The following is a 24,846-nucleotide window of genomic DNA, read 5'->3' on the forward strand; positions in this document are numbered from 1 at the left end:
ACGAATTTCTAATGCTAAACAAGCCAAGAAGTACTTATTGACTGGTGTATGCTCAGAACTATGCTTGGCATTGTAATAACTGTACAAGAGAAACCCATGATATGGTGCCTGCCTTTGGGGAAAGCTGTGACACACTCACGTGGCACTCCTGGAGAATAATCCCAGTTCACATACATTTAAGTGCTAAATCATCCAAGGTTACTTATATTTAAAGTGCTCTCCGAATGTTCAGAAAAGTGAAAGGTCATTTTGAGGGTAAGTATAAACCAAACGTAACCTGCTGCCATTGAGTCTATTCAGACTCATAGCGACCTTGTAGGATAGAATAGAACTGTCCCATTGGCTTTCCAAGGCTGTAATCTTTACAGAAGCAGACTGCTATATCTTTCTCCTGCGGAGCAGTTGGGTTCAAGCAGCTGGTGGGTTCGAACTGCTGACGTTTTGGTTAGTAGCCGAGCGCTTAACCACTGTGCCACCAGGGTTCCTTAAATCAGAAAATTTTAAGGCTTAGAGATAATCTAACTTGACTTCTTGATTCTATAGATAAGTAAAATGAGGGCTAGAGGGGAAAGGAAAGAGAAGAGAAGGAAATAGTATTTTTTTACAACCTTATTCTTTGAATGTCTTATTTCACTTAATCCTGGCACCAGGTCTGTGGATTTGCTGTCACTATCCCACTAGCACAGTGATTAAGAGTTCGGTTGCTAACCATAAGGTTGGCAGTTCAAATCCACCAGCCGGTTCTTGGAAACCCTATGGGGCAGTTCTACTGTGTCCTATAGGGTCACTATGAGTTGGAATCGACTAGACAGAAATGAGTTGTTTTTTTTTTAAACTCCACTTTCATATGAAAACCATGAGGCTGAGAGATTAATTTTTTGTTTGCTTGTTTAAGTTCTCAAAACTTAAGAATTCACACCAGGGGTTATATGATTCTAAAGCCAATCTCTTTTTTTAAAACATTAAAACATTTAAAGGACTTTTATTATATGCAAGGAACATTCATATTTTTATCTTAATTCACTAATTTGTAGCTAAAACAAGCCTCCTCCCCTATAATATAAACCTCCCACTGCCCTTCTGCACTGACTTCTGGGTGGAGTTATGCAAATCAAAAAGAGCTAAAATACATTAGTTAGTTAAACATAATTGTAATAGCAAACACTTCTTATTATTGTCAAGTCTTGTTCTAGTTGCTTTACATATATTCATTCAATTAATTACTCATTACAACAATGCTATGAAATAATAAATATTATAATAATACTTGCTGGTTGCCATTGAGTTGATTCCAACTCATAGTGACCCTGTGTGTGCAGAGTAGAACTGCTCCATAGGGTTTTTAAGGCTGTGACCTTTCAGAAGCACATCACCAGGCCTTTCTCTTGAGGTGCTGCTGGGTGGGTTAGAAACCTTTTGGATAGCAGGCCAGAGCTTAACCATTCGGACCAACTAGGGACTAATAGTTAACACTTATTATATGCCAGGCTCTGTTCTGAGATCTTGACCTGTATTTGCTTATTTAATACCCTATAAGGTAAATATTATTATCATCAGTATTACACAGAAATTGAGGGATGGAATAGTTAAGTAACTTTGCCCGAGATCACACAGAACTCAAATTGGGGAAGTCGATCACTTGTGTTCACATACGTTGCCACTGTGCAGTACTGCCACTCGCTGAGTAAGAAGGGAATGGGAGATTATAGAGTGAATGAATCAAGGAATGTGGTTGCTCCACTAAGCAATGACTAAGTAGGGTTCCCTAACTGGCAAAGGGGCTGAGATGCTAGAGAGAAGCGATAGCAAATGGAAAGTAGGGATCAGTAGATGCTTACCTCTAATTAGAAGGCCCCCCAAAGTAAGCCAAGGCTATAACCCCAATATGCTTCTTATACTGGATTGACTTAGGGGTCATGAGAACTGAGGACCCCCAGGACTGAGAACAGATGCCATTTGTGTTAACATAAACTAACCAATTTTTTTTTTCTAGGAAATAGTAGATAAATAACTTCATTTTTGCCTTGGAAAATATCTGAAAACCAATTTATTTGAACTATATATTGTTCTTCTGGGTAATCAGCCCTATTCTCAGGATAACAGCTTGCTCACTTGAGCTCAAAGTTTGCTATCAAATAATTGCTTACTTATCAGACTCACTTCAAGACTCTCACCTCACTATGTCCACCAATTCTAAAATATTTTATCATCAATTTGCCCTATCTCAATCAGATCCTTGTATTTAAAGTCTCTCCTTAAACCCCTTGATCCTTGATCTTAAATCCTATGATTTATCCATCTCTGAGACATAACTTAGCATCTGTAGATGTGGTGCTCTTCCTTGCTGTAGCAGACTAATAAAAATAGCTTTGGTTAACCACAGGTTGTTTTGGTTGTCTTTTTGATGAGCCAGCAGTCCACAGTAATAAACTGAAGAACTGTAACTACCTGGCTACCCACATCAGGCACATAGCAAACCCTGTGGAGACAGAACAGAATTCAGCTTAGACATGCTGAATGGAGGGTCCAAAAATAGTCAAGAGCACTCACCAGATGATTGTTTTCCCCATTGTTTGCATGTGTGAACACACATGTGCCTGCTCCATTCCAGCCCAAAAGAGGTAGGAAGAAGGAGTGTTTTGAAGAACTGTGGGAGAGAATCTTCCCTCAAAATCAGGCTGCTTCTTCCAGTAATTTTTAGATATAATGCATCAATGTTTAAAGCAACAGCAAGTATACCTTCCTCAGATCTCCTTGAATGCTAGCAAAATTCTGCTATTGAAAATTGGTCCCTTGTCTAACTTGATGTGGTGAGGAAAGTAACCCAGAGGAAATTTTTATCTAAGTATGTGGCAGGCTTGAAGAAGTTTCTTCCAATCATGAAGGAGATGGGTTATACCCTGAGTCGGATGTGGCCCAGTGACAAAAGGAAATTTTTGTTATATTTCAAATTTGAGAAGTCCTTGTCAGATGTCTAATAATATGTGTCCAATTACCTACTTTTGGGTGGTTGTTGGGGAAAGGATACTCTATGTTGTAGACATATATAAGTTTTCTTCAGGGAGATGTCTAGTAGAGGAAAAATGTTACTTAGAATTTAATACTGATTTCTAGGAAAGTGTGTTTCATATCTGTTGAGTGAAGGGTTGCAGTTATATATATTTGGCCTACCTGGGAATTCTTAAATTGCTCTGTATAAAAAAGGGATGATAATTTTAGGTGGTAGAAGAAGAAATGGAGTATTCCAAGGGTATAGGATTTTGCATAAAGAAAGGGTAGAGAAAGTCCCCAACTGGAATGTTCACTGAGAAAATTTTAAGAACCATATTGTCTTAGTCATCTAGTGTTGCTCTAACAGAAATACCACAAGTGGATGGCTTTAACAAAGAGAAGTTTATTCTGCTATAGTCCAGTAGGCTACAAGCCCAAATCCAGGGCAACAGCTCCAGGAGAAGTCTTTCTCTCTCTCTCAGCTCTGGAGGAAGGTCCTTGTGATGCATCAGTCTTCCCTTGGTCTGGGAGCATCTCATCACAGGAACCTCAGGTCCAAAGGACGCACTGTGCTCCCAGTACTGCTTTCTTGGTGCTATGAGGTTCCCACGTGTCTCTGCTTGCTTCTCTCCTTTATATCTCAAAAGAGATTGGCTTAAGACACTATCCAATTTTGTATACCTTGTCAGTATAACTGCCACTAATCCATCTTATTAGATCACAGTGATTGAACTTATAACACATAAGGAAATCACAGCAGCTTACAAAATGGTACACAATTACACAATACTGGGAATCTTGACCCAGCCAAGTTGACAGATATTTTTGGGGGACACAATTCAATCTATGACACATATCAAAGGGTAATTAATAAAGTTGTGAGCTGTGAAACAAGAAATTAAAAGCTTTTCGGTCCCCACATTGAAATCTTCATTTCAAAAAAAAGAAAACCTACCTTATTGGGCAATGGTTTTGAAATTAATAGATTCCAGGTAATGCAGAAAAGAGCTAAACCTGTGTACTGATAGATTAAGAGCTAAGTGAGTATCAGCACAGAGAAAAGTCGATGTTTCTATGTAAACGTTATTCTTTCCATAATACATTTGCAGAAAGCAAACAACTAACTTTCCAATAGACACAAATCTTCAAATCCAGAGTAGATCTCTTGTTGATGTTTCCATAAAAGTGATACATTTTCCTTCCTCGTCACAAGAATAGCGAATAATGAAGACATATTTCTAATTCTGGGAGTTAAAGGTGTGGTTGATGATAATGTGTAATTTCTTCGTAGCAATACACACACTGAATCTTCCTGCCTTCCTTGAAGAAAATACTCTTTAAATATTTTTAGAAGCAAGTTTAATATTATTGCTCTCACTTAGACTGTTTATTTTTATTACATTTTCTTAAAGTTACTATTTCTCAATCACTTGGGGGAAAAACTGCCAATAAACCTTGGATATAGCAATGTGCAAAGGAGCACTTAAATCAGATTTTGAGATAGCAAAACTCTGAATTTCTATCTCTATTTCAACTTTTATTATGTGCACACCAATTCACTGCCAGTGTATTTTGCTATTTATTTAACTATTTGAAAGTCTTCAATAATTGGTTTGTGCAGACAATAAAAGCCTTTCATTATCATCAGTAATTTTTACAACATTATACTCTTATATAAGATTTATGTATACTTCATTTGACTGATAAAATTTGAACATAAAAGGCAAATTCTAAGCTACATGTAGAATGAAATTTGAAAGTGACTAGTCAGGTATTAACAATAAATCTAAATGACACACCTTTTTCTTGTTCTTGAGATTCAATATTTTGGCAGCCGATTGGATCTTACAATCTTTGATCATATAGAGTAAGTTTGGGTAAGTAAAAAAAGACACTTTGATAGGTACGCAGCTGATCAGTTCCAAGTGCCAATTGTATTAGAAGTTCAACAGCATTGTTTTTGTCAATTTTCAGAATAACTTATGATTGTTTCTAGTATGTAATGCAATTCAAATTGTATCTCATGAAGATTCAGATTAACCTCTTTTCAGGGTAATTAGAAAATACACACAGGGTAAAGCTATGTGTGCATAGCTTCCTAGAAATTTACTTTACTCATATGCTAGACTGCAAACATTTTAGGATAAAGTCTTCATATGATACTTAGATATTGATAGGTTAATACCTTATACAGTAGAATGATCATTCAGTAATATTCTAATGGGAATTACGTTTATGCCTCTCTAGTCCTCTCAAGAGTTGAAAGCCTTTTTCTTTCACTCCCACATATCACAGAGACTGAAACTGATGAATGTGGCCTCCTTGCTCCTTATTGCCCGGTCAGACTAACTTGTTTAAGACTCGTCACCTTAAAACAATTCCATCAGCCTGTATTACCCAGATAACCTTTTTGTAGTCAGCTGCAGATCTTCCTTGTCACTGTTTCTTCTTTACTGGCTCACCAGTATCTTCAGTTTTGGAAATTTGAATATTCATGTAGTTGATCCAGCCAAAACTCTGGCCTCTCTCTTCCATGTGTTTCCTCCAGCTCAACACAGCTTGCGAATCCCATGTTCATATTCCAGACCCTGCCATATAATGGCATAACGGCATCACCTCCAAAATCTCAATATCAAACAACCAGTTTAGATTCTACAGACCACCAGAAACCTATCCCTGTGCGTAACCACTGAACTCTTTTACCTTCTCATCCTCAATCACAACTAACTGGAAAACTACTACCCTGAATAAATTCAGTTCCATTCGCCACCTACTGTTGTGTCTGGACTCAAACACCTTAATGTGGTTGGAGAAAACTAACCAACCATACTGGCTGATACCACTTTCAATTAAAGATCAAAAATTTTAAAAGTGCCATCAGTACTACCCGAAATTATATTTCCCTGGTCAACTCACTCTTCCATGCTGAGAGAACACTTTTGTGCCTTCTCCTTTTCCCCCAAACTACTAGCAGACTTCTTAACACTATCAGTTTGTGATCTTTATCTTTCACTGAGAAAATAACAGCATTCAGAAAATAAATGTCTCACCTTCACACTAACTCCTTCTGTAGTCAATCTGCACCTTCCTTCCTGTTACACTCCTTGTACCTGTGACAACATCCAATGTTCACAAAGAATTTGATGTGTGTCAAGACATGTCCAAGTATTTCACATCCATTAATTGAATTAATCCTACAATAATAACTATGAGGTAAATACTGTAATTATTGCTACTTTACAAATGAGAAAATTGAGGCATATACAGATTAAGTAATTTTCCCAAGATCACACAGCTCATTATTGAGAAAATGGAATTTTAGCCAGGCCATCTAGAACCAGAATCTGATTTTTTAACCACTATACTTTACGTCAGAGCCCTGGTGGTGCAGTGGTTAAGAGTCAGCAGTTTGAATCCACCAGCTGCTCCTTGAAAACCGTGTGTGGCAGTTCAACTCTGTCCTATAGTGTCACTATGAGTTGGAATTGACTCCACAGCAATGGGTTTGGTTCTGGTTTTTGGATACTTTACTGCTTCTCCATGTTGAGATCAAACCCCCCACTTGTGGACTGGATTTCATACCCTCCAGCCTAATTAGGGGCTTTTCTGAATTCTGCATAATCATTGTCTCCCTTTTTAGTATATCACTCCCTTCAGCATACAAGCTTGCCTTAATCTTTAAAAAAAAAATACTTCAGGCTCACCTCCCTTTCCTTTATCTCTGCTTCCATTGTAGCAAAACTCCCCAAAGTATTTCTCTTTATTTGCTGTAGTAGGTAGAATAGTATCCAATAGGATCTTTGCAAATGTAACTAGTTAAAGATCTTGAAATGAAATCATTTTGGGTTTAGGGTGGACCATAAATCCAATGGGTGGTCTCCTTATAAGATGCGGAGTGGACACAGAGAGAGACACGGAAGGGAAGAAGGCCACGTGAGGATGGAGGCTGAGATGAAGACTTACGCTGCCACAAAGCCAAGGAAAGCCTGGACTGGAAAAAACAAGAAAGGATTCTTTCCTAGAGCCTTCAGAGGGAGTGTGGCCCTTGATTTAGGACCACTGGCTCCAGAACTGTAAGACAAAAAATGTTTGTTACGTTAAGCCACCAAGCTTGTGATAATTTGTCACAGCAGGCATGGAAAACAAGTACACTTGACATCTGTATTTCTTCACTCCGTTTCTCCTGGTATTCATTATCAACCAGACTTTCTTTTTCATCATTTCTCTGATTGTTAATGTATCAAAGATTTCCATTTAATGCTCAGCATCATCTGACATGCTGGATTCCTCCTTCATTTTTGAAATGCTTTCTCTATTTGGCTTCTGGGATATCATATTTGCTTTATTTACATCTGACTATACTGATCCAATCCCTCTAACTTCATGTTTTATTTTATTCTCATTTTCTAATCTCTAAGTAGTTGAGTACTCTCAGGCTCAGTCTCTGACTGTCTCTTCTTTTGTATACTAAGTTTTCCAGGTGATGACATCGATTTCCGTCAGTTTAAATATGACCTATAATCTGAAGATGCCAAAATTTGTAATTCTAACTCTTCCATATTCCCAGAGTTCAGAGTTTCATATCCAACTGAACACTTGACATGTCCACTTGGATATGAATCTAATTCTTACCATGTCCAAAAATGAATTCCCCGCCCCTGCCAAAACTTGCTTCCCTCACAGAGTCCCACATTTCAGTAAATGGACCACCGTTCACCCTGATGATTCTGCCAAAACAGACGAGTCATGCTTAATTTCTCTCCTTTGCCTCACTTTCCAAATCCAACTTATCAAGAATTCTGTTGACATAACTTTCAAAGTATATCTCAGATCCAGCAACTTCTCACCACCTCTATTACGACTTCTCTCAGGCCTAATATGTTGCACAGCTCCGGGGGACACCGTTCACTTGGAATTCAGTGATAATGTTAACCTAGAGTTGTCCAGTGCAATGGCCTTGCTAGCTCATGCCACTCTTCCCTCTTGCATTGATACTGTAATTGTCTCCTAATAGTGTTTTGCTTCCTGAGGAAGGCAAAATAATAGAGTAAAAAAAAAAAAAAATATTGGTAACACACGTCTCTGTATCCTTTCCATGGCTGTGGTTTTTAGTGATTACATTTCCTTTCCTTAAACCAGCGTTTCCAACAGTGCACACCCTGGCTCACTATACTCCTGAAGAGATACTACTCCAAAAAAGCTTTCTTTTTTTTTTTCCAAAAAAGTTTGAATAACACCTCTAATTATAATCCCCCTCTTAAGCTTAATAAAGTACTGCAGCGTATTTGAAGTGTATACATTTATCCTTCTCTCTTTGTCATCTTATTTGCTCCTCTCCATAGATTTAGAATCTCAGATACATAAAATATGATTTATATTAGTGGTGTGGTTATTTTGCCTTGTTGTTGTTGTTGTTAGGTGCTGTCGAGTCACTTCCGACTCATAGTGACCCCATGTACAACACAACGAAACACTGCCTGGTCCTGCACCATCCTCACAACCATTGTTATGCTTGAGCCCATTGTTAGAGTCACTGTGTTAATCCATCTCATCAAGCGTCTTCCTCTTTTTTGCTGATCCTCTACTTTACCAAGCATGATGTCCTTCTCCAGGGACTGATTCCTCTTGATAACATGTCCAAAGTATGTGAGACAACGTCTCGCCATCATTGCTTCTAAGGAGCATTCTGGCTGGACTTCTTCCAAGATAGATTTGTTCGTTCTTTTGGCAGTCCATGATATATTCAATATTCTTCACCAACACCATAATTCAAAGGTGTCAGTTCTTCTGTCTTCCTTATTCACTGTGAAGCTCCACCTTGCTTTTCTTTTTTTTTTTTTCTTCCTGGCTGATGAATTAGTAAGAAGGACAGTGGATCCTTCTCTGCTTCCTATTTCCATACGTTAAGCCTACCTGAGCCAAACTTCTTCGAAGTGGTGGTGGTGGTGAGGGAGAAAGAGTATTCCATCTGTCTCTTAATTCCAGCTTTCTCATTGACACCAGAGTACACAAATCAGGTTAGGCTAGCACTGTGGGCTCATATGTCTTGAAGAGTGATAAAGGAGTAGAAATCCCTATTTAGAATTCAGGTTGAAATTACAACCTTCAACATATTTTACTCAAAACTACGAACTTTGAGGGTTTTTTTTTTTTTTTTTTTTTTTTTGCTGGTGGTCAGTAATAAAGTTGATTCATTCATCTCTAAATTTCTATAAATGTGTTCTGTATGAGTTAATCCCTGATTAGAGGTGAGTTTTAGGGTCCCTGACATCCAAAGTATTCTACAGACTAAGCTGAGGAACCATCATGTGTCCATCAGTTTGTCATACTATGGTGACTTGCATGTTGCTATGATGCTGGAAGGTATACCACCGGTATTTCAAATACCAGCAGGGTCACCCATGGTGGACAGGTTTCAGTAGAGCTTCCAGACTAATAAAGACTAGGAAGAAAGTCCTAGCAATCTACTGTTGAAAACCCGCCAGTGAAAACCCTATGGATCACAAGAGAATACTGTTCAATATAGTGCTGAAAGATGAGCCCTTTAGGGTAGAAGGCACTCAAAATAATGCACTGGCCACAACAACAGACGCGATCATACCAAGGACCGTGAAGATAGTGCAGCATCAGGCAACTTAATTCTGTTGTACGTGCAGTCTCGCTGAGTCAAGCAAACTCAACAGTAACTAACAACAAGCTTAGGAAATGCTGATTTAGGAACACTTGTTATTAGAAAACTCTAATACCAGGCATTGTACCTCAGTTTAAGTCTAATTCACTGTTATTTTTCCCTAAGTTGTAAACATCTAAACTCTATCTCCATTCAACGGATGAAAAGATTTGTTCCCGATTAAAAGAGTCTCAAAGAGTTGAGGATAAAGAACAAGAGGCTGGAAACTAGGACATAAACTTTACATTTATGGACTATTGCTAAAAACACAGATAGGCAACATTTATGCGAACTATGATTTCAAACATTTCTCAGTCCTCCGCAATTATCTGTCCTTGCTGAGAGACACCATGCCAAAACTGTGAGGTACTCTCAGGTCATCCCAAATTTCTAAATAGCCAGGAGTCCATTAGAAAAAGGGGACCAATCACTAAATGTGATTCTTCCATGGATATCACATCCTTTGGATCAGAGCCTGAACACACATTAGCACATGGAAAGTAGCTTTTATACTTACAAAAAGAAGCAGATGGCATATAACACGCGAGTGGTCCCCCGGCTCAAAAACTGTCCAGGCAGAGATGAAAAACTTTCACGCATTCTACGCATGCCCTATAGATGAGGAACTCAAAGGGACAGTTACGTGACATGCTACACCCCCGCCCTCCCTGTTTCTGGTAGCTGTCCAGTAGAAAGCGAGAGGTCCTACCTTCTGCTGGTCCCCCCCTGGCCAGGCTGACTTAATTAGGTGGCCTGAGAACTTCTGCTACTCATGATGCCCCCTAACATCTTAGCTGAGGGACAGAGAAAAATCCCTTCCCCAACCATTTCTATACCCCAACACCGACATGACCCTTTACACATCTGCCTGCCGCCTGACAAGTGGGGTGGTCAGACATCTGGTGCCTAGCCCGAATTGTATCTCTTTCACCCTGCTGACATTTTGACAAACCACTGGGCTTGGGTGGGGGATGGGGTACAGTGGCTTATTCCTGAAGCCCAAAGATGCCAGCAGGGGGAGGAGTGGGGAAGACATGGCTGCCAGGCTTGTCCGAGGGACTGCCCCCTCACACTTGTGCAACATCTTTGAGGAGGAGAGAGAACATGATAAATTTTACCTGCTCCAAAAGATAATCATTTGCAAAAGAGTACTTCCTTTATTTTAATAAGATGCAAACAAGATGAGTTCCTACACATAAATATTTAGATGGCTGCTAAATTTATTAGACCATTAGAATAGAGAATTTTACCTGTAAATATAGAAAGTTAGAGTCAATTTTTGTTTGGAAATTTTCAACTAGTTCTTTAAACATGAGTTAGATGCTTAATAATCATTTTCTTCCTTTCCAAGACCTCGAGACTACTTTACATTTTCTTTTCTCTTTTGCTCTGTCCAAAGAAAAGAAGTTATTTACATCACAAATGAATCAAGTTGCATGAGTTATTTGCACTTTAAAACCACTGTGTCTTTTCTGTACTCACTAATTTAAGTCATCCTCTTTCTTTCTGTTCTGGTAGTTATGATATCTTTGTGGGGATATCTGGTTTAATCAAGAAATCTAGGCTATCAGGTAATTTTCTGAGACTTTTAAAAATAAAATCTTCTATTCTCTTATTTCAGGCTTCCTTGGTGGTGCAGAGCTCAGCTACTAACCAAAAGGTCAGCAGTTCAAATCCACCAGCCGCTCCTTGGAAACACTATGGGGCAGTTCTACTCTGTCCTATTGGGTCGCTATGGGTTGGAATCGACTTGACAGCAACGAGTTTGGCTTTTTTTTTTTTTTTTTTGGACTCCAGGTAGTAGGGAGCTTGTTTCCATCCAGCCCCCATCTCCCCTATTTATTCACTGTGCAACTTCTAGTAAATCATTTTAAATCTATTGATTTTAATTGGCTCATCAATAAAATTGTGATCTTATTTCTCTCATAGCAGCTTATAGGATATTTAGTTAATAAAGAGTTGAATTGGGGGAAGTTGAGTGAGACCTTGAAGATACAGGTAGTCCCCGATTTATGATATATTGGATTTAAGACAAATCGCACTTACCACCATCGTTTTTTTTGGTACATCTTATCGTTAGTAATATGTACTACATACAATGTTGCAGTGCATGATTTGCTGATATTGTCATTCTCATGCCAACCCCCAAAGACAAATAAAGATCGATTTATAGCGATACCAATAATAAAAAATCCTGTTGCTGTCCAGTGGATTACGACTCATAGCGACCCTATAAGACAGGGTAGAACTGCTCCAAAGGGTTTCTAAAGAGCAGCTGGTGGATTTGAACTGACAACCTTTTGGTTAGCAGCCAAGCTCTTAACCACTATGCCACCAGCGCTTCCTGATGATAATAAAAGGCAATAATAATGAAAACTAAAATAAAAAAAAAAAAAAAACAGAGGTATTTGACTGCCTCAAAACTGGCTTACAATGGAGTCTATTGGCAAGGAGCCCTGTCTTAAGTCAGGGACTACCTGCAGTTGTTTCTTTGCTTTTCTTCTTTGTCTCTCTCTCTCTCTAAATGTTACATTAAAGCAAAGTATACTTTTCTCCTGGGTTGTTCCTCTACCCACTCATCTTATCTTCACCTAAGTCAACGTCTCCTCTTTTGATGTAATGCTACCAGAAAATTTTTTTTTTCCAATTCTAGTTGTTCTTTTTATTTAGCATCAACCACTCAACCATAAAGCATTGAAAGAATACTGGTTCCCATCCAGGTAAGACAAAAGTAGAGGTGTAATCGTTCTAGAGGTATTATCACCGAGAATTGCATATTGTCTACATTTTAATTAAATAGCTCTCAAGTCAATGAAGGAACATTAAAATAGGAGTTCTGTATTGTAGTTTAAACAAATCAGCTTTAAGATTAAACCGAAACCACAACAAACACACTGCTGTGGAGTCAAATCCAACTCATAGCAATTCTATATATAGGACAGAGTAGAACTGCCTCATAGGGTTTCCAAGCCTGCAAGTCTTTACTCCTGAAGCGGACTGCCACAGCTTTGTCCCACTGAGCAGCTGGTGGGCTCCAACCACCGACCTTTTGGTTAGCAGCCAAGTACTTCAACCACTGCATCACCAAGGCTTCTTGCTGTAAGATTACTCCTTTAAAAGGTTGAATTAGGTTTCCCTAAGAGGTCCATTTTCATTCACATCAGTCTCAGAGAAAGTGTCATTCCACCCTATTTATGCTGCCCGGTGGGACCTTTAAAGAACCTCTGTGAAACCTGTAAACTTCTGTTGTTTATGGAGTCTCTACTGTAAGTAATTTGTCTTAGGAAGTTATCTATTGCTTGGAGGCCAAAGACTCTGAAAGACCTTGGCACAGAAACAAGAAATATTGGTCATTTAAGAAAAATTTTTTTGGACATAAAATTTGATCTCTTCAATGAGTTCTAATAATCAAATGATGGTGGCAGCTATATTATTATTTCACATTACTCTCATATTTTTTACTTCCCTTAAAAAAAGAACTTGGGTTTGATGTTGTTGTTGTTTTGTTTCTATTAAATATTTGTAGCATTAATGATATTATTTTTGGCTTCAGGTTTGGAGTTTCCTTGCCAAAGGAAAATTTTACTTATCTGACTAATTCTGGCTGGTGAACATGGGAATATAAGAAGTAGGTGACTGGAAAAGTCTTAATCCAATTATGACAAAACTAGCAAAAAATTAATGCTAGGAGAATATGTGACAAATAAGCAGAAAACGATGAGGCAATTCCATGAATCTCTTGGCTGTTGCTTATCTTAGGATAAATAAATTGCTTTTTAGTATTATTTGAGCCATACTTAGTCAAATGTTCACAATTAAAGATACATTTTCTAGGAAGAAAAAGAATACTGTCATTGTTTAAATGACTAACAATATTGTTTTATACCTCTTAATAACAGTAATAGTTTATATACATTTATACGTATAAGAGGCCCTAGTGGCACAGTGGTTAAAGCGCTTGGCTGCTAATTAAAAGGTGGGTGATTCAAAACCACCAGCTCCTCCGCAGAAGAAAGATGTGACAGTCTGCTTCTGTAAAGATTTATAGCCTTGGAGACCCTATGGGGCAGTTCTACTCTGTTGTATAGGGTTGCAATAACTTGAGGAGTCCCTGGGTGGTACAAATGGTTAAGTGCAATATTACTAGTGGAAAGACTGGCAGTTTGAACCCCCTTCCCCAGAGGTGCCTCAGAAGACAGGCATGGGTGATGTGCTTCCAAAAGTTCACAGCCTTGAAAATCCTATGGAGTAGGTCTCCTCTGCATATATGAGGTCACCATGGTTGGAATCAGCTGGACGGCAACTAACAACAACAAATAGAGCTTAAACATTTATGTTCTAGAACATCCGTGAATATATGGTACAGGAGTGACCTTTGCAGAGATGATATAGAATGTGCTCTATTCATTAGTAGACACATGTAGAGCTTCCATTTATTTCAAATATTAAAATTGTACCATTTTTTCATAAATGAATAGAAAGCAAAGATATGAATATTACATTTTCGTGGAAATTTACCTAAAAATATTTTGCAGCGTGGGCTGCATTCTAGCTGCAGTGTATCGGGAAAAAAGACAAAGTGACAAGGTAAAGCAAGAGGCAAGGAAATAATCCAACAGGAGAGAATTTAGAACTCAGATGCCAAAGCCCTTTAGGGGGATCAAAAGCAGAAATGAGACAAGCCTTTAGCAGAATAAAACCATGTGCAGAGAAACCAAGTTCAAGTAAGAATGGACCAAAAGGCAAACAAGGGAACTAGGAAGTTCAGGCTGTCTGGCATAGAGGAGGTGTAAACTCTGGAGGTCACAGGCCTGCTTCTACTGATCTTAACTAGGATGCTGTAAAAGTTGCCAGTTATAATAATTAGAATAAGAAAACTAGGGGAAAAGTTATCATTATTCAGTGTTTCTTACCTACATGATCTCAATCCTCACAACCACACCTTGAGGTAGATAGCATTGTCTCCGTTTTATAGGTAAAGAAACTACACCTGAAAGTGGACAATTAACTCACGCTGTTTACCCAGATGGGAAGCAACAAACTGGTATTCAATCCCAGGCCTGTGTAACTTGAAAACTTTCTCTTATGCTAATGCAGTAAAACCTGCAAAAGTTAGAACCTGTGTAAGGCGGAAACCTGTCGGAGAAGGAAAACTCAAATACAGTACGGGCAGTCCCCAGGTTACGAACATCCAATTCACGGACAACTCATACTTAGGAATGGACTGCCATAAAGCCTATTATATTAAAATTTGAGTTAAATACAACGGTCCGTAATAACAAATGAACGCACAACTTTCTGCGGCTCAGGAAGATACTGCGCGGTTTGCAAGTATTTAAGTGTTTCACGTGCATAGAAAGGTAAAATATATACTATATGATAAGACAAACATTTGACTAACTGACGCTAAATAAGAATCATATGTACCTGTTCAGATTTACCTACAAATTCGACTTAAAGACAGACATAGGAACAGATCTCGTTCGTAACCCAGGGAATACCTGTAAGTGATAAGGGGTACAGTAAAATTTTCCTGACATTCTGTTAAAAAAAAAGAACAGGATAGCTTATAACATCCTGTCTCCAAGATACTAAACATCATTCTCCAATTTTCACCATATTAGAACTTTCTAATATTACTCTACGAGTAAAACGAGCGACAGATAAGTGGTAAGACTCCACCCTGTCAAAGGCGAAAAGCTTGTGAGACCCAGAAAAACAAGGCAGTCCTGTCGAGTTCTGGTTCTCACAGGTTTCACTGTATACAGAGCAATGCCAGGAAAGGTAGCTCGTATGATGTTTCATGATTTGTGTTGAAATTTAAAGAACAGTGAAGTAACAAAAGAGGACTTTTGGAAGCTAGATGACTACTTTTTTAAAATGTGTTTCTATTTAATTTGCCTTAAACCAATGATAAAAATGTTTCCATTATTTGGGTGCTACGCTACTCCAACGTCACTGTTTGATTTGATTTTCTTGCAGATGTTTGACATTACATACATACGGCCAGGGATTGAGTTCCCAATCTTTGTTGCTGCAGTGCGATTGATTACTGACTGATTACTTTTGTGTGGCCTTTCTTGCCATGGTCTTGTAACTCGCACCCGGGTGATTGGGTGGGACTGTGTGATAGGGTAATCCAAGGGGGTTGATCAGTTTTGCCTTAAAAGAGAGCCAATTCCAGAGGAGAGGAGAAGAGAGGAGCCCACCACCACCAAGAAAGGAGAAACCAGCAGGAGAGACCCATCAGCAGAGACCTGGCAACAGAAGATGGCGCTGTGGGCTTCCCGACCCATGGTGAGAGAAAGTTGGGTGCCTTTGGGCAGAGTCTGAGGGCCAGGAAGAGGCATGCCTGTGAGCACAGCTGAGGAGAGGCTGTCCTGATGAAAAACCTGTATCCTGAGTGTTCTTAAGCCCGAATTGTAACTGGTACTTCCCTAATAAACCCCATAATTGTGAGTATGGTCTTTGAGTTCTGTGTGGCCATTGCAATGAATTATTGAACCCAGCAGAGAAGTAGAGAGTGCTGTGTAAAGGACGATTGGTATCAGAATGAGTAAAGATGGCGGAGAGAGGAGGCTTGTCTGACCTCCACCTCATGGAAGTCAACCTTGGGCTGTTGAGCTTGGTTCTCCTTCCCCCTTGTGGGGCTGGGGAGGTCAGACACTGCCCTCAAGCCATTTTTACAGTTGCCATTTTTAAATATGTAAAAGACCATAGGTGGTTGCAGGCATTTTCGTAAGTATTCTAAAGATAAATTTTAGTTGAACAAATTATCAATAATTCTATTCAGTGATCAGTCAGGATGACTAACATACCCAACTTCTTTTTATGTAGGTCCCTGTCTTCTCAGTACAAATTTAAGGAATGAGTCTATAATTTTAAAAGTTTGAGAATGCTCTGCTGCCAGGAGTTTGAAGCTTTCTGTGATTTCTGCTTGTATACTTCCTAAATATGAATATAATAAAGTACTTGATTCTAATACAGCAAGATATTTCTCAAAGTACATACAAAGGCATTCCTAGGAATATATAAACAGGCTTTCAAGGGGTCTGTTAGTCACCAAGTCAAAGAACTGCTTGATATTGATGACAACTTCTTTTTCTTTTTTCAAAAAAATCTTAGTGCAGAAAGACAAAACCCACCGCCGCTGAGCCCATGCAAACGCATAACGACCATAAACAAAAGACCACAACTGCCCGATAACAAAAAGAAGCATGTAAGATGAACGGAAACCAACTACAACATCTTCAAACATCGAGAAGCAGACCCACAACACGCCACACAGAGAAAAAGAGAAAACCCAACGGCCATACAGAAGACAGCAGGAGAAACCCAACAAGACAATGGAACTCAGACCCACAGGGGAGCAAAAACAAGCAAACAAAGCAAAACAAAGAACCTCAAGAGAGATAAAAAAAAAAGATGAGGAAAAAAGAAAAAGAAGTTGTCATCAATATCAAGCAGTTCTTTGACTTGGTGACTAACAGACCCCTTGAAAGCCTCCTTATATATTCCTACGAACGCCTTTGTATGTACTTTGAGAAATATCATGCTGTATTAGAATCAAGTACTTTATTATATTCATATTTAGGAAGTATACAAGCAGAAATCACAGAAAGCTTCAAACTCCTGGCAGCAGAGCACTCTCAAACTTTTAAAATTATAGACTCATTCCTTAAATTTGTACTGAGAAGACAGGGACCTACATAAAAAGAAGTTGGGTATGTTAGTCATCCTGACTGATCACTGAATAGAATTATTGATAATTTGTTCAACTAAAATTTATCTTTAGAATACTTAAGAAAATGCCTGCAACCACCTATGGTCTTTTACATATTTAAAAATGGCAACTGAAAAAATGGCTTGAGAGCAGTGTCTGACCTCCCCAGCCCCACAAGGGGGAAGGAGAACCAAGCTCAACAGCCCAAGGTTGACTTCCATGAGGTGGAGGTCAGACAAGCCTCCTCTCTCCGCCATCTTTACTCATTCTGTTAAGAAAAAAAAAAAGAAAATAGGTCATAGCATCCTTTCTTCAAGATATTAAATATCATTGTCCAGTTTTCACCATATTAGAACTTTTTAATATTATTCTAATTATAGTTGGATTGTTTCCAAATTAGCTAATGCTATTTTAAAAATTTATATATTTTTAACACTGAAACATAATCTTCAATGAAAAGCTGGTCTGTGAAACGTAACATTCCATCCCCTCTATTGGGAGAGATAACAAACTTAGATGCCCCATCCCTCGACAGTATGAATTTCTCTATATTGATTTTCTGGTGCTCTCTTTGATGTATTCACTGGTCAAAAAGTAAGAACACCGATGTATTGCTATTGTTGATCTGAAAATAAATGGATCCCAGAAAATATTTTCTGATTCTCTTCCCAAGTTTCTCTTTGCAAATTTTTAACCTATTACTTGTATTTACGGGAAAAACACTCGCTCCATTGATGAAGCAAACATTGCTGACTACTGTTTCTGCTTCACTATATGTCTCCAGACAATTGATTTGGACTCACCGAACAGCATTTAGAGTCCTAAAAGGATAAGGCAATAGCCAAGATACACCTGGAAAATTGTAAATCTTAAAAATAAACTGATGACTTGGTCCTATCACTTTGAATTGATGGATGAGAGCAATGTGTCTGTAAGGTTATTCAATCTACTATTACGTTAAGTAGTTTTCTCACTGACCTTGGTTTATATGCTTTCCAAATATGTGTCCTTTAGCCCATTCTCTTTATTCATTTCTTAGTCGTGAATGAGGATGACGATGGGAACTCCAGTTGAATTATCTGGGCTTTCTTTCTAAATCGTTTTCTTCATTGTCTTTTTTACTGCTGCTTTTCTTTCCTTTTTTTTCTTTTTCCAACTTTATTTCCAGGACTTCAGGATCCTGATGGACTTCCAGTCCATGCGGGTCACAGTATACTACGCATTATCTGTGTGTTCAGTATATAGAGCAGTGTAAAACAAATTAAAAATTGGTCCTGTTGTGGCCTTTAAAAATTGTTATGTTGTGGAATCATCACAAAATTAATAATTGTAGTTTATTCATTATGTCTTATAGACCTGAACTGGAATCATATTTTTTTATGATAGTCATCACACTTTTGTTGGGGGGATAAGAAGGGGAATGACTTGTCTAACATGAATATAGTTTTACCAAGGACCTTTCTCTATGAAGGAACAGAGAAAGAACAAATATTTGTTTCATACCCACTTTATGTCGTGCATATTTAGTTAATATTAATTGCTTTCTTACTCTGCATATCAACCTTCATAGTTGGTATAACAGATCCATAATCCCTTATATTGAAATCTCTTGGGTCAAATACGTCTCAGAATTTAGAAATCTGAATTAAGGTTTAGGACTTCTCCCTGCAATCAACATCAATACTTCCTCAGTGAAATGTATGGATATCTAGCAGAGTAGAGTAAGTAAAGGCTATAAACAGCCTCATGCCAATTCTGATCAGATTTGCTGGCAATGGGTTCAGATCACCTCTTGCTGCCAAATAAGAAAAAAAAAAATTTTAGTGGTTTTTGGATATCAAAATTGTGAATAAGGGATAGTAGGCCTATGTTAACTACGATGTAGGCTGAGGAAATTGGACTATAGAGTGGTTAATGCACCCGACAGTCTCCTTCTGAAAACCCTGTGGGGCACAGTTCTACTCTGACACACACGGAGTCATCATGGGTCGGAGTCGATTCGACAGCAGCTGGTGGTGGTGGACTACAAATCAGGATACAGAATCTGAACCTTGACCCATCTTGACTCAGAGACTTTTTCTTTTTTTAGCTTTTTTAATTTTTTAATTTTTTATTGTACTTTAGATGAAGGTTTACAGAAAAAATTGTTTCTCATTAAACAGTTAGCACACATATTGTCTTATGACATTGGTTAACTACCCCATGACATGTTGACACTCTCCCTTCTCGACCTTGGATCCCTATTACCAGCTTTCCTGTTTCCTCCCTCCTTCAAGTCCTCGTTTCTGGGCTGAGACTTTTTTTGGGGGGGGAGTGGGGAGGGGGTTGTTGTTGTTATAGAACCTAAATTTAAAGATTTATGCAATTTTATTCTTTAAGAATAGTTGGAAAATTAGGTTATCTAAAAGAAAATAAAAATAAAAAGCTTTCAAAGATTATCCATTATTGAATCAGTATTTTTAATACATTTGAACTTTACTAGTTTTCTAAAATGATCACTAATCCCAAAACCATAGGGAAAGTCCTATTTCCAGATTTTAAAAGTTAATTATATTCAACAAAAGGAAAACTCACTTTCCTTACTTATCTAATTTCAAATTAACTCACATAGTTATTAAGAGGTTGCTTCCACATGGAAAGTTTGAGGCTGGATTGGATTTGAAGGACCCATGAAGCTATTATTTTCATGGCAATCCATGTGCGCTGTTGATTTATTATGGTTTATGTTCATATGTATTCCCTTCCTACAAAGTCCTCACTTTTTCAAGCCTACAAGTGTGTGCAGGCTATTAGCAGGTACTGGATACCAATGGCATGATGACAGTGCAGTTTTGCCTGGGCAAGAAAAGCTGGCAAAATGTACTGCAAATACTCGGGGATGCTACTCCGCCAGAACTTTGACTGAGGTTTTTAGAAAAACATGATGTTATCCTGAATACCAGATGCTGCATGCTAAAATGGTTGGACTAAGTAATCCTTTATTGGAATGCCAAATATAGTCCCCATGTGTTGCAATAAGCCAGAATTTTCTACACTTAACCACTCTACCCTTAGGTGAACTTCCCAAGATTTTACCACAAACAAACAGAGTCATTCTATTGGAATGTTTTACACTGCAAGTAAGTGACAATATTGTTACTGTATCCAGTGGAAATGTAGATACAATTCATGCCATAAGTTCTAAGAAATGGGCTCTTAAAATTACTAAAATTCTTACTTTTTTCCTGCCACCCTTAGTAACTGAGAAGTCATATTATAAAATAATCCTTCATAAAATTTTATACAAATTGCTTAAAGATTTGGCAAGCAAATCTCTACTGTATCTACAAATTTGATCTAATAAATATTTATATTCTAATAATTGCAAAACAATATTTAATCAACCACAACTAGGTCTTCATCAACAAATTTTAGTTATTCAAGGACTAAAGCTGTTAGGAACGTAAGATTGTGAACGGTATTCAGAAAGGCAGAATCATTAACCATCTTAGAAGATGTCAAACATATGTCTGTTTTCCTTTTTTTTTAATAAAAAACTACAATTGGAAATTATACAAAAGTATCCTAAAGTTGAATTTAATTACCTAAAAAAAAAAATTGTTAAATCAAAAATAAATAAATAAATCAGTCAATAATTTAGATTCTACTTTTGATCTGTTTTGGAGTCATTCTTAACATACCTATCATATTGGTCTTAGACTATAAACATATTTAGGTGGTATATTTAGCATGGAAAAATCCTACAATGGGTTTAAAATAAAAATAAGCAATTCTCTACTTATGTTGGTAATTCTCTAAAAGGATCTCATCTCTGGAATCCAGTGGAATGTTTAAAAAAAAAAAATCACCCTGGGCACAAATCATTAGAAGCATTGTCTCATAAACAATGGAATGGCATCCATACTGCTCTTAGTATTATTTTCCTTTAACTTCTTTTCTAATAATTACAATAATGAATATATATATTGTCTTTAAACAATGCCAAATGTTCTCCAAAAAGTTACTCAGTATTTCTAACATGAAATATTTATGGTCATTTATGGATATTTGCATAAAAACTTATAGCCTATCTAGGACTATTTCCCACTAAGAAATAACTCCATTTATGATACTATAAAATTTTATATTCTCAGAAAACTATTTCATTGGTTTTAGATACATGTGGCCTTGATGTTGCTTATATTTATAGCTGAAGTAGAAAATAGATAATTATACTGTCCATTATAATACTCATCCAGGAATAGGAAACGAAATATACACAGAAAAGACATCAGAATACACAAGAGAAACGGGAAAATAATAACTTGTCTCTTTTTTTTCCTAAATAAAGATAATAATATAAAGAATTGAATCAGAAACAGGTTCCCTATTGTTATGGATTGAATTGTATCCCTCCAAAATATATGTTGAAATCCTAACGCCTGTTTTCTTTTGTTGTGTTAATCAGGCCATATCAGAGTAGTGTGGGTTCTAAACCTAATCACTACTGAGTTACAAAGAGAGCATAACAGACACAGAGACACACACAGGGAAGGGCATGGTATGAAGACAGACACACGCAGCAGATGCAACTACAAGTCCAGGAACTCCAAGGATTGACAGCTACTCGAAGCTAAAATAGACAAAGAAGGACTTTCCAAGAGAGCCACACCCTGAATCTGGACTTCTAGCCTCTCAAACTGTGAGCAAATAACATTGCTATTTAAAGCCACCCACTTGTGGTATTTTTTGTCACGCTGGCACTAAGCAACTAAGACAGTTTTCTTTTACATACGGAGCCAGATCAAAAATACCAACATTCATTTCCTTTCACTTTAGTCATGACAAATACAAATCAGCTAGCCGAGAACAGGGCAACAAGACGAATATGCAGTAAAATATTTTCAAAGTAGATTGTGATAAGGATTTGAGGCTGCCCTTTATTGAAGTGTATCCTTAAGTACAAGAAAAGCTTAGAATGCTAGAGAACAGATGGAAGATCGTAATCGTAAGACACGTAGAAAAGAAGAAGGAGCCATTCTCGTGGTTTGTAACATGCTTGCACACGTTCTTCCTAAGTATGTAAAAAATGATAAAAATGGATTTCCTCTTTGTTTTTGTTCTGATTCATTGTTTATCCAGAAAGGCATCTTAAACCTGGCAATCTGCTCTCGTAAAGATTGCAGCCTAGGAAACCCTATAGGGCAGTTCTACTCTGTCCTATTGGGTCTCTGTGAGTCGGAATTGACTCAATAACATCCAAGAACAATCCATAACCCGACGCCATTGAGTAGATTCAGCCCTCCCCCAGAGTAACCCTCTCCCCACCCAGCTGGGTTCTGGGTCAGAGAGAGCCTGCAAGTGAAGTGAGACACTGGCTGAGCCTTCCCCTGTTGTCTGCTAATAGGAAGTGTGAAAAATAACAAATAAAAAGGCATCTTAAAATACAAATACCAAAGATCCAAGGACTAGCACATTAGCAGTAGTTTTCGAATAACAAGCAACTGACCATATGGAAAAAAAAAAGTAAATTTCTCTCTTTGAAAGACTTGCTGCTTATTATAGAAAAGATGATTGTAAGAATGTCAGCATACTATCTGGGGTATTTATGTCTTGGTAGGTTAACATGGATCCAGTATGTATCTTGGGTTTGCAGGTTAGAAACTTGATTACTTTGGTTCAACATGAAGTGATTAAGCACTGGAAAATCTATTTACCTTATTCAATCTCATTCAAGAAATAGATACAGAAACCAAAAGAACAATTTGTTAATTTTCTGTGGAAGATTTCCATAGATTGGGAATAGTTCTATTTGACCAACTAAGATGAGAATATCTTTTCCTTAATCAATAATTCTCCATAGCCCTCAATTAATTTATTTAATTTCTCTATCATCATCAATTTACTTAAGGTTGAACAACCCAATTCCTTGTCAATTGTTGAAATCCCTTGAAATAAATGACACATTTTTGTTCATAAGATTCACCAAGTCAAAACTGACTCTTTCAAACTTGATTGACTCCATTGCCTGGGGCATAGGCTTATTGAATACGATGTCTGACACAATAGTCTAAGTTTAATTTAAATGGTTTCTATCTTGCAGTTTAATTTGAATAAGTTAAATACATGTTTGCTGCAACTCCACTGTGCTCAGCAAATGGATATAATCTGGATTGTCATTCTTAAATGTGAGAGAGTGGAAAGAAAAATGAACTTTGAATTCAAAGCACTGCATTTCTAGACTGTTTATGCCACTCCATGTCTGTTAAATATGGGACAATTTACTCATATTCTAAGTTTGTTTCTTCAGCTATGTATTGGGTTATATATGAAATACAGATTTGTTTGAAGGATCAAGTCAAATAGGACAATTGCATAAAAATGTTTAGTAAAATATAACTTATGTGCAGAGAAAAGGTATTATAATAAAAGTCACAGGAAGAACTTGATGTGAGGGGACTTTTGGACATCTCTTAGAGTCAATGTTTTCTGAATGCCCTGAACTTCCTGCTGAAAATGGCAAAAGGAGATTAAGATCTGCCAATCAGAAGGCATGAGACCAGCTATATTTCTCACTGGGAAGTCACCTCACAGAAACAGGAGACCATGGGATTACAGTTTAATAATAAAATAGGGGGAGTGGAAAAAATAGGGAACTCTTTCAATTGCCAAGATGATAAATGATGAGGACCTATACAAATGCAGTGGAAAGGGAATAAAGACAAGTGAAATTTGAAATACATTTTCTAGATATAATCAGCAACATTATCTGATCACTTGAATGTAGGAAGTGAAAAGAATAAGAAGAGAAGGAATTCCGAATCTGGTATATGCCAGGCATTTTGCTACGTGGTGGGGATACCAGGTGAGTGTAAAAGACATACTGCTAATTTTGAAGTAGCAAAATGAAATCCTATATTCTAGAACTACCTAAGTTACTTGGAGCCCTGGTGGTGTAGTGGTTAAGAGTTTAGCTGCTAACCAAAAGTTTGGCAGTTTGAATCCACCAGCTACTCCTTGGAAACCCTATGGGGGTAGTTCTACTCTGTCCTACAGAGTCACTAAAAGTTGCAATTGACTCAATGGTAACCGGGTTTTAAGTTACTTAGTTTCATACCTGATTCTCCAAAACATACAAGTTCAAAGATTCACTTTTGAATAGTGGAAAGAATTACGCATTAGGATTAGTCAGACCTGGTTTTGAATGATAAATTTACGACTCAACAGCTTTGTGATCTTAGAGCTGTTACTTAATATTTCTGGATCTCGGTTTCTTCATCCACAATACGGGACTAATAATATCCACTTTCCTTTGCTGTTAATAAGGAGAAAATGAGTTGATGCATATAAGGTGTGTAGCACACTGCCAAGTACATTCAACTGCCAAAACACATTCAACAAATACTTATATTTAAAAAAGTTATGTAGCTTCCAGTAAAACAAAAAATCATGTCCCCCCCGCCACTCCCAGAGGGAGGAGGAA

This window comes from Trichechus manatus, unplaced genomic scaffold (assembly GCF_000243295.1).
Source record: "Trichechus manatus latirostris isolate Lorelei unplaced genomic scaffold, TriManLat1.0 scaffold00267, whole genome shotgun sequence".
NCBI classification, from domain to species: domain Eukaryota; kingdom Metazoa; phylum Chordata; class Mammalia; order Sirenia; family Trichechidae; genus Trichechus; species Trichechus manatus.